Genomic DNA, 12129 nt, shown 5'->3' on the forward strand with positions numbered 1-12129 from the left:
CCAGTGATTGGAGCATATGTATGTGTATTCGGTCCTGATTGGCTCATCATCTGTATCCTCATATGCAGAGGCACAGGAGCACAACTTTGATTATGTATTTTAACACTTTGTAGAGGCTAAACACAGAGCATTTTCCTTTTGTTTTATCTAGAATGTCCCTTAAAGGGACATGAAACCAAATTTTTTTCTTTCGTGATTTTGAAGGAACATGTCATTTTAAACAACTTTCTAATTTACTTCTATAATCTAATTTGCTTAATTCTCTTGATATCACTTGCTGAAAAGCATATCTAGATATGCTCAGTAGCTGCTGCTTGGTTGCTGCACATAGAGGCCTTATGTGATTGGCTCACACATGTGCATTGCTATTTCTTCAACAAAAGGATATTTAAAGAATTGAGCAAATTAGATAATAGAAGTAAATTGTAAAGTTGTTTAAATTTGCATGCCCTATCTGAATCATGAAAGTTTAATTTTGACTAGACTGTCCCTTTAACAAAGAAAGAGGAAAATAGGGGTAGAGAAAAAGAGAACAAGGTAGAATAATAAATGACAATACAGCAGCACTGGGGCAGATGAAACCCAACAGCAGGAAGAAGGATATGAACAGAGAAGCAGATTTAAGGAAAATATTAGCAAGAGGATGGAGAAGCAAAGAGGAGAGGGGTAATTAATTTACCTTGTCCTCTGCACATTTCCAGGGCAGCATGTCACTTTCTCTTGAGTGTCCAGGCATCCATTTAGTCAGCAAAGGAGAGGTTACCAATAAGGGGCACTCAAGCTGGTAAAAGGAACAAACAAAATAAAATAAATACAAATGCAAAGAAAAACAAAACTATTAGGATAGGGGAGAATCATGATTTGTGTGAGTTTTCAATACTTTCATAGCAGATTTCTGCATGTTGCAGTTGTTAGACATTTTTATACAGAGTTGAGCTTGACAAATCCTGGCTCCTATCTAGGAGGAAAGAAAAAAAGTCTTGTCTGGCACCTAGCTTTTTAGATTATCATAACACACATTTGTACAAAATGATGCTTGGCTCTTAAAAAAAAACTAGAGGCGGTTCTAGATAAATTTTTACTGGGGGGGCCAAGTGTTTTATCAGTGGGGCATATTAAAAAACAGAAACAAATTACTTCTACTCTGCCTGCAGCAGCAGAACAAATATAGTTTGTGTGCAGAAATTAAATGCATTTAAAAATTGATTGAAAAAAGCAAAAAGCAAATATGCAGTAAAATAAAAATCTCTTTGGTAACTGTATTTAACCCCATGAAAGGGGTTAACATCTAAGCGACTCTTCCACTGCTATAGCGGCAAAGTGTGTAATGCTGCAGAGTTCTCTGGCGGGATGCTAAGCTATAAACAGTATGAGAGTCCAGCAAGCTAACCCAATGCCTCTTAGGTCCCAGGCTCCAGCACCATAAACTTTCACAAAGTCCCTTCAATTTAGGCGCGCACTCATTTCCCCGCCAGACTCCGCAAACTTACACTTAGCGTGGCTTGTCACGCTTGTGCTGTTTTAAGGCCAGCCCTGACAGTCCTTAACACTCTACCCCTGGTAGTTGGGCAGCCTGTGGCGCCACCCCTAGAAACGGCCCTGATGGAGGCATTGCGGCACACCACAAAAATTTGCTTCACAGCTGGAATTTATTTATGGAAGTGGCGGCATAAACCCAGCTTATGCCGCCACTTCGCGGTAACTAACCTTTCCATTTTTGCTTTTAAATCTTAGCCGTGAGCTTGCCTGTGAGTTCAGGATTTTCTCTGTGTGTTGTATTTATTTGTTTTGTAATTCCCCTGTGGTTCTGGCACCCACTCCTGTCTGGGGTTAACTGCCCGTGACTCTGGTAACAGCACAGCTTTTTGGAGTGCCACTGAGCACCCAGGGCTGAGCATGTTGCAGGGTTATGGGATGTGTACCTGGTCCGGTCTTGGAGTGCAGTTCTCTTCAGTGTTTTGTATGTTGCTGGGTGATTACATATGCCTGTGCACCCTTCCCTTGTTCACAGTTTGTCTGGATTTGAGAGCTTGCATTGTGTGGCTGTGTTAGGGTCCCAGGTATTGGAAAGGACCTTGACGTGGTACCTGGGCTTGTTCCATATGGCCAGATGCGGTAACTAACCTTTCCATTTTTGCTTTTAAATCTTAGCTGTGAGCTTGCCTTGCCTGTGAGTGCTGGGTTTTCTCTGTGTGTTATATATATATATATATATATATATATATATATATATATTATGAGCTTACAACAAAGAACAGTATTCCTGAGTATTTAGAAACTAATGATCAGTATAGGGCACAGACAAACAATGAGAAATAATGTGCTAATAATATACAATGGTTACTATGTACACTCAAAAACAAACATGCTACAGTACACACACACAAATATCCATACAGTAAAAAAGCCCCATTGTTGAACTGTAATGATGTGAATATGTATACACTAATAATGAAAATGCTGCACCATGTAATAATGCTGCATATCTTTACCACCTGTGCCAGTAAGGTCTAAAAATGCTGTTTTCCCACACTCAAAAGTTTTAACACAACCTCAAGTTAAAAACAAATACGCAAATGAGTACGACAAAAGTATAACAGTACAAACATTTTGGCTGCAAGTAGAAAACAGGCGTTTTCTTGTAGGAAGAGCAAATTATGAATTGCTAAAAGTGCATGTGGTTGCACTATGCACTCAGGTAGATCATTCTGGGAAATTAAAAAAACAAGTAATTAGTTAGACTACACTACACTAAAGATGGGCACCCTGCTTTATCCTCTGATAATGAAGACAGTACTGTACTGTCTATCTAAAATACTATCTTGGAATGGTGCGTTTATAAATGCCACATATATTTGCCAATAATAAATATTTTGCACAACATGCTATGTATCTACACACTGAACATGCTCAACTATATATTGATATCTAGTATCCCTATAGTAATTAATATGCCAAAGCATATAAGGATTTAGCCAAATTATATATAAAAAAGGTCTATAAATTTCTAATATCCTACCCATAAGCATGTGACACCATATAACAGCACAGTTCTTACCAATAAAGTTTTTTCAAATATTTGTAGGATCACAAAATGTATCTTCACCTATAGCCAACCCCACAAGCTATAACTCAAAGGGACATTGCACATATAAAAAAAAATCTAGCATATGAAAAAGCATAAAAAAATGTTATGTAAAAGCTAAATTAAAGCTAATATTGCAGTATTGATTTCAAACTTCCTACTAATATCTTTACTGGCTGATGAGGACAGTTACCACTGTTTTACTGGCAGATAGGGACACACATCCCTGCTAGAATAAAAAAAATAATTGGTTTTCAGGACAAAAAAAATTAGAAAAATAAAAAAACACAAATATACTGTGTTGAAAATGAGACAGAAAAAAGATGATTAAAAAGTATTGGGAACATAGCAATGTACAAAGAATAGCATCTCACATAAATAAAGCCATTCATCAGATCTCTTAAAATAAAAAAAACTACCACTAAAAACAAAAATACCAACATAAGCGCAACATTTTTACTTTATTATTGGTCCTATTTAAAGCAATGTGTCAGCATCTGCTGGAGAGCAACTGCATGTATAGAGCGCTCCAAGCACCCAGTACAGAATAGCCACAAACAATCAGTTCTTGCACCCACTTACCTTTATGTCTTAACAACAGATAAATAAAGGATGTGTTGAGCACTCTTTTCCACACTCTAAATAATGACTATTTTTTTTTCTTTTTATTAACTTTTGCCAGCCCCTTTCTTCCCGTAACCCACGTCAGGAGTACTCTTATCTTGCAACTGATCACCAACCTCAATTTTTTTTTATAATTTGCCACCATCAGCGTTTCTTGAAGCGCACATAATGCATGATAAGAAATTAGATGATGTACAATCAGCTATCCCACCAAAAGATCTTTATGCACCTCAAAGCAAAGATAGCAGGTCGGGGGGGGGGGGCTGTTCTTTTGCAAAGAACTGATCTAATCTTATTTATTTTTTTCCTTTATTCATCACAAAGTACTCCCCCCCCACAGCCAAAATATTAACTGTTAGAATAATAAGATAACTAAAATATGACTAAAGGTGTATCTTGTCATGAAAGATTTTGTCTCGAGATCAGTGCCAGCTGCACATGCCAGTAACTTTATCACGCCTTTAAAAAAACATAATTTATGCTTACCTGATAAATTCCTTTCTTCTGTTGTGTGATCAGTCCACGGGTCATCATTACTTCTGGGATATTATCTGCTCCCCTACAGGAAGTGCAAGAGGATTCACCCAGCAGAGTTGCTATATAGCTCCTCCCCTCTACGTCACCTCCAGTCATTCGACCAAAGACCAACGAGAAAGGAGAAACCAAGGGTGTAGTGGTGACTGAATTATAATTTAAAAAATATGTACCTGCCTTAAAAAACAGGGCGGGCCGTGGACTGATCACACAACAGAAGAAAGGAATTTATCAGGTAAGCATAAATTATGTTTTCTTCTGTTATGTGTGATCAGTCCACGGGTCATCATTACTTCTGGGATACCAATACCAAAGCAAAAGTACACGGATGACGGGAGGGATAGGCAGGCTCATTATACAGAAGGAACCACTGCCCGAAGAACCTTTCTCCCAAAAATAGCCTCCGAAGAAGCAAAAGTGTCAAATTTGGAAAATTTGGAAAAAGTATGAAGCGAAGACCAAGTTGCAGCCTTGCAAATCTGTTCAACAGAGGCCTCATTCTTAAAGGCCCAAGAGGAAGCCACAGCTCTAGTGGAATGAGCTGTAATTCTTTCAGGAGGCTGCTGTCCAGCAGTCTCATAGGCTAAACGTATTATGCTACGAAGCCAAAAAGAGAGAGAGGTAGCAGAAGCTTTTTGACCTCTCCTCTGTCCAGAATAAACGACAAACAGGGAAGAAGTTTGGCGAAAATCTTTAGTTGCCTGCAAGTAGAACTTGAGGGCACGAACTACATCCAGATTGTGTAGAAGACGTTCCTTCTTTGAAGAAGGATTTGGACACAAGGATGGAACAACAATCTCTTGATTGATATTCCTGTTAGTGACTACCTTAGGTAAGAACCCAGGTTTAGTACGCAGAACTACCTTGTCTGAGTGAAAGATCAGATAAGGAGAATCACAATGTAGGGCTGATAACTCAGAGACTCTTCGAGCCGAGGAAATAGCCATTAAAAATAGAACTTTCCAAGATAACAATTTTATATCAATGGAATGAAGGGGTTCAAACGGAACACCCTGTAAAATGTTAAGAACTAAGTTTAAACTCCATGGCGGAGCAACAGTTTTAAACACAGGCTTGATCCTAGCTAAAGCCTGACAAAAGGCCTGGATGTCTGAATTTTCTGACAGACGCCTGTGTAACAAGATGGACAGAGCTGAGATCTGTCCCTTTAATGAGCTAGCCGATAAACCCTTTTCTAAACCTTCATGTAGAAAAGACAATATCCTAGGAATCCTAACCCTACTCCAGGAGTAATCTTTGGATTCACACCAGTATAGGTATTTACGCCATATTTTATGGTAAATCTTCCTGGTAACAGGCTTCCTAGCCTGTATCAGGGTATCAATAACCGACTCAGAAAAACCACGTTTTGATAAAATCAAGCGTTCAATTTCCAAGCAGTCAGCTTCAGAGAAGTTAGACTTTGATGTTTGAATGGACCCTGAATCAGAAGGTCCTGTCTTAGAGGTAGAGACCAAGGCGGACAGGATGACATGTCCACTAGATCTGCATACCAAGTCCTGCGCGGCCATGCAGGCGCTATTAGAATCACTGATGCTCTCTCCTGTTTGATTTTGGCAATCAATCGAGGAAGCAGTGGGAAGGGTGGAAACACATAAGCCATCCTGAAGTTCCAAGGTGCTGTCAAAGCATCTATCAGAACCGCTCCCGGATCCCTGGATCTGGATCCGTAGCGAGGAAGTTTGGCGTTCTGGCGAGACGCCATGAGATCTATCTCTGGTTTGCCCCAACGTCGAAGTATTTGGGCAAAGACCTCCGGATGAAGTTCCCACTCCCCTGGATGAAGAGTCTGGCGACTCAAGAAATCCGCCTCCCAGTTCTCCACTCCCGGGATGTGGATTGCTGACAGGTGGCAAGAGTGAGACTCTGCCCAGCGAATTATCTTTGATACTTCTATCATTGCTAGGGAGCTTCTTGTCCCTCCTTGATGGTTGATGTAAGCTACAGTCGTGATGTTGTCCGACTGAAACCTGATGAACCCCCGAGTCTTTAACTGGGGCCAAGCTAGAAGGGCATTGAGAACTGCTCTCAATTCCAGAATGTTTATTGGCAGGAGACTTTCCTCCTGACTCCATTGTCCCTGAGCCTTCAGAGAATTCCAGACAGCGCCCCAACCTAGAAGGCTGGCGTCTGTTGTTACAATTGTCCAGTCCGGCCTGCTGAACGGCATCCCCCTGGACAGATGTGGCCGAGAAAGCCACCATAGAAGAGAGTTTCTGGTCTCTTGATCCAGATTCAGAGTGGGGGACAAATCTGAGTAATCCCCATTCCACTGACTCAGCATGCACAATTGCAGCGGTCTGAGATGTAGGCGTGCAAAGGGAACTATGTCCATTGCTGCTACCATTAAGCCGATCACCTCCATGCATTGAGCTACTGACGGGAGTTGAATGGAATGAAGGACACGGCATGCATTTAGAAGCTTTGTTAATCTGTCTTCTGTCAGATAAATCTTCATTTCTACAGAATCTATAAGAGTCCCCAAGAATGGAACTCTTGTGAGAGGAAAGAGAGAACTCTTCTTTTCGTTCACTTTCCATCCATGCGACCTTAGAAATGCCAGAACTAACTCTGTATGAGACTTGGCAGTTTGAAAGCTTGAAGCTTGTATCAGAATGTCGTCTAGGTACGGAGCTACCGAAATTCCTCGCGGTCTTAGTACCGCCAGAAGGGCACCCAGAACCTTTGTGAAGATTCTTGGAGCCGTAGCCAATCCGAATGGAAGGGCTACAAACTGGTAATGCCTGTTTAAGAAGGCAAACCTTAGATACCGGTAATGATCTTTGTGAATCGGTATGTGAAGGTAAGCATCCTTTAAATCCACTGTGGTCATGTACTGACCCTCTTGGATCATGGGTAAGATTGTCCGAATAGTTTCCATTTTGAACGATGGAACTCTTAGGAATTTGTTTAGGATCTTTAAATCCAAGATTGGCCTGAAAGTCCCCTCTTTTTTGGGAACCACAAACAGGTTTGAGTAAAACCCTTGTCCTTGTTCCGACCGCGGAACCGGATGGATCACTCCCATTAATAATAGATCTTGTACACAGCGTAGAAACGCGTCCTTCTTTATTTGGTTTGTTGACAACCTTGACAGATGAAATCTCCCTCTTGGGGGAGAGAATTTGAAGTCTAGAAGGTATCCCTGAGATATGATCTCTAGCGCCCAGGGATCCTGGACATCTCTTGCCCAAGCCTGGGCGAAGAGAGAAAGTCTGCCCCCCACTAGATCCGGTCCCGGATCGGGGGCCCTCGGTTCATGCTGTCTTTGGGGCAGCAGCAGGTTTACTGGCCTGCTTGCCCTTGTTCCAGGACTGGTTAGGCTTCCAGCCTTGTCTGTAACGAGCAACAGCTCCTCCCTGTTTTGGTGCAGTGGAAGTTGGCGCCGCTCCTGCTTTGAAATTCCGAAAGGGACGAAAATTAGACTGTCTAGCCTTAGCTTTGGCTTTGTCTTGAGGTAGAGCGTGGCCCTTACCTCCTGTAATGTCAGCAATAATTTCTTTCAAACCGGGCCCAAATAAAGTTTGCCCCTTGAAGGGTATATTAAGTAATTTGGACTTAGAAGTTACATCAGCCGACCAGGATTTTAGCCACAGCGCCCTACGTGCCTGAATGGCGAATCCTGAATTCTTAGCCGTAAGTTTGGTTAAATGTACTACGGCCTCCGAAATAAATGAATTAGCTAGTTTAAGGACTCTAAGCCTGTCCGTAATGTCGTCCAGCGTAGCTGAACTAAGGTTCTCTTCCAGAGACTCAATCCAAAATGCTGCCGCAGCCGTGATCGGCGCGATGCATGCAAGGGGTTGTAATATAAAACCTCGTTGAACAAACATTTTCTTAAGGTAACCCTCTAATTTTTTATCCATAGGATCTGAAAAAGCACAGCTATCCTCCACCGGGATAGTGGTACGCTTAGCTAAAGTAGAAACTGCTCCCTCCACCTTAGGGACCGTTTGCCATAAGTCCCGTGTGGTGGCGTCTATTGGAAACATCTTTCTAAATATTGGAGGGGGTGAGAACGGCACACCGGGTCTATCCCACTCCTTAGTAACAATTTCAGTTAATCTCTTAGGTATAGGAAAAACGTCAGTACTCGCCGGTACCGCAAAGTATTTATCCAACCTACACATTTTCTCTGGTATTGCAACAGTGTTACAATCGTTGAGAGCTGCTAAGACCTCCCCTAGTAAAACACGGAGGTTTTCCAATTTAAATTTAAAATTTGAAATATCTGAATCCAATCTGTTTGGATCAGAACCGTCACCTACAGAATGAAGCTCTCCGTCCTCATGCTCTGCAAGCTGTGACGCAGTATCAGACATGGCCCTAGAATTATCAGCGCACTCTGTTCTCACCCCAGAGTGATCACGCTTGCCTCTTAGTTCTGGTAATTTAGCCAAAACTTCAGTCATAACAGTAGCCATATCTTGTAATGTTATCTGTAATGGCTGCCCAGATGTACTAGGCGCCATAATATCACGCACCTCCCGGGCGGGAGATGCAGGTACTGACACGTGAGGCGAGTTAGTCGGCATAACTCTCCCCTCGCTGTTTGGTGAAATTTGTTCAATTTGTACAGATTGGCTTTTATTTAAAGTAGCATCAATACAGTTAGTACATAAATTTCTATTGGGCTCCACCTTGGCATTGGAACAAATGACACAGGTATCTTCCTCTGAATCAGACATGTTTAACACACTAGCAATAAACATGCAACTCGGTTGCAATTTTATTTAATAAAAACGTACTGTGCCTCAAGAAGCACTAAACGATTAAATGACAGTTGAAATAATGAACTGAAAAACAGTTATAGCATCACTATATAAGTCTCACAGCTCTGCTGAGAGAATCTACCTCCCTTCAAAGAAGTTTGAAGACCCCTGAGTTCTGTTAGAGATGAACCGGATCATGCAGAAAAACTGACTGGGAATTTTTGATGCGTAGCAAAGAGCGCCAAAAACGGCCCCTCCCTCTCACACACAGCAGTGAGAGAGAAACGAAACTGTCATAATTAACACAAGCAAACTGCCAAGTGGAAAAATAATGCCCAAATATTTATTCACTCAGTACCTCATTAATGCAAACGATTCTACATTCCAGCAAAAACGTTTAACATGAAAAATACCTATTAAAAGGTTTAATGTACTTTTACAGAGTAATTCCGGTGTAATACCATCTCCAGAATACTAAAGTGTAAAGCATACATACATGTTCATTATAACGGTATGGCAGGATTTTTTCATCAATTCCATTCAGAAAATAAAAACTGCTACATACCTCAATGCAGATTCAACTGCCCGCTGTCCCCTGATCTGAAGTTTTTACCTCCCTCAGACGGCCGAGAAACAGCAATATGATCTTAACTACTCCGGTTAAAATCATAAGAAAAACTCTGGTAGATTCTTCTTCAAACTCTGCCAGAGAGGTAATAACACGCTCCGGTGCTATTTTAAAATAACAAACTTTTGATTGAAGTTCTAAAAACTAAGTATAATCACCATAGTCCTCTCACACCTCCTATCTAGTCTTTGGGTGCAAGAGAATGACTGGAGGTGACGTAGAGGGGAGGAGCTATATAGCAACTCTGCTGGGTGAATCCTCTTGCACTTCCTGTAGGGGAGCAGATAATATCCCAGAAGTAATGATGACCCGTGGACTGATCACACATAACAGAAGAAATAGATTATTATTTAGTAAGAAACATTTTTTCAGGTCAGAACAACTAAAAAAGAAAAAACTGAGAGATGCTCTATGACACTTTACTATTGACTCACTATAGTGCCAGTAAAGTGCATTTATAGATAGACAGAGAGGTACACAAAGTGCCAGCATCTATATGTAACAGTTGAGGCCATAAATTAAAAGAACATTAATGATTTGCTATATATTATATATATATATATATATATATATATATATATATATATATATATATGTTTATGTATATATGTTCTGATGTGTTAGAGCATTTTACTATTACACTACTGCATATAGTTATGTGTATAACCCCCAGCTGAACACATATGGTGAGCCAATGGCAAGAAGCATATGTGTGTAGACACCAATCACCATCTTGCTCCCAGTATTACACTGCTGCTCCTAAGCCTAGCTAGGCTTTCCTTTTTAAGACATACCAAGAGAAAGAAGCAACTGATAATACATATAAAAGTCTCTTTAAATTGCATGTTCTAGTTTTAATTTTGATTTTTTTTTTTCCTTTCCTTATTAAGCTAGAACATTTTCTTGGTATCTTTTGTTGAAAAGCAGGAAGGGAGGCTCGGGAGCGTGCACGCCTCTGCAGCACTATATGGCAGCAGTTTAGCAACAATATTATACATATGCAAGAGCGCTAGCTGGCAACTCTATCTTCTGCCATGTAGTGCTCGAGACACCTACCTAGGTTTATCCTCAACAAAGAATTACCATGGGAACAAAGCAAATTTCATAATAGAAATTGGAAACTTTTTTTTTTTCAACAAAAAGACTATATACAGAATAAAAGTGTATATATATATATATATATATATATATATATATATATTTATTTATTTTATTTATGTATTTATTTTTCCAAGTATAATCTACCACATATAATAGCTAGCTAAAGATCAGAGAGCCAGTAGTAACATGTGTCGCAATAACCATGACGTGTTATGTGTCATCGCCAGCTCCATAGGAGTCACCGCTTGTTGTTTGAGGGGTCGCAGTCTCTGGATACAGGTGCACAAAGCTTACCGACGTATGCTCTATTTTAGGTGCATAGTAAAAGCTATGACTGGGCCACTGATAGCTTTTTCTTTAGTAGCACTGAGCTCTATTGGACTGCAATATATCTTCTTATGCATTAATAATGGTTTGTGGTTATCGGTTACATTTCTTTTTGTGTAAACAGGGCAATGCACACATAGCTTGACAAGTATTGTAGCAAAATGCTTGTGTGCCTATGCTGCAAATCTTTTTAAATGTAGCCGTTTGTCAGATTACACGGAAACAATTATTTGATGCACACAGGCTGGCACATTTTACTTTATGCAAGATACTATTTACTATAGTCACATCTGTGTCAGTATCTTGTCATGAAAGATTTTGTCTCGAGATCAGTGCCAGCTGCACATGCCAGTAACTTTATCACGCCTTTAAAAAATAGATTATTATTTAGTAAGAAACATTTTTTCAGGTCAGAACAACTAAAAAAGAAAAAACTGAGAGATGCTCTATGACACTTTACTATTGACTCACTATAGTGCCAGTAAAGTGCATTTATAGATAGACAGAGAGGTACACAAAGTGCCAGCATCTATATGTAACAGTTGAGGCCATAAATTAAAAGAACATTAATGATTTGCTATATATTATATATATATATATATATATATATATATATATATATATATATATATATATATATATATATATATATATATATATATATATATATGTTTATGTTTATGTATATATGTTCTGATGTGTTAGAGCATTTTACTATTACACTACTGCATATAGTTATGTGTATAACCCCCAGCTGAACACATATGGTGAGCCAATGGCAAGAAGCATATGTGTGTAGACACCAATCACCATCTTGCTCCCAGTATTACACTGCTGCTCCTAAGCCTAGCTAGGCTTTCCTTTTTAAGACATACCAAGAGAAAGAAGCAACTGATAATACATATAAAAGTCTCTTTAAATTGCATGTTCTAGTTTTAATTTTGATTTTTTTTTTCCTTTCCTTATTAAGCTAGAACATTTTCTTGGTATCTTTTGTTGAAAAGCAGGAAGGGAGGCTCGGGAGCGTGCACGCCTCTGCAGCACTATATGGCAGCAGTTTAGCAAAAATATTATACATATGCAAGAGCGCTAGCTGG

At 39.9% G+C, this 12129-nt stretch overlaps 1 protein-coding gene across 3 annotated transcripts in view; it reads right to left on the reverse strand.

Annotated features, from left to right (window-relative positions):
- Positions 1-12129, reverse strand: part of SOX13 (SRY-box transcription factor 13) — a 152598-nt gene that overhangs the window by 113283 nt on the left and 27186 nt on the right. For all 3 annotated transcript variants that reach the window (XM_053706710.1, XM_053706709.1, XM_053706712.1), the window contains exon 2: positions 680-781. The gene's annotated coding sequence lies outside the window, so the exon portion shown is untranslated. The remainder of the gene's footprint in view (positions 1-679; positions 782-12129) is intronic.

The sequence above is a fragment of the Bombina bombina genome, chromosome 3, assembly GCF_027579735.1.
Source record: "Bombina bombina isolate aBomBom1 chromosome 3, aBomBom1.pri, whole genome shotgun sequence".
NCBI lineage: Eukaryota > Metazoa > Chordata > Amphibia > Anura > Bombinatoridae > Bombina > Bombina bombina.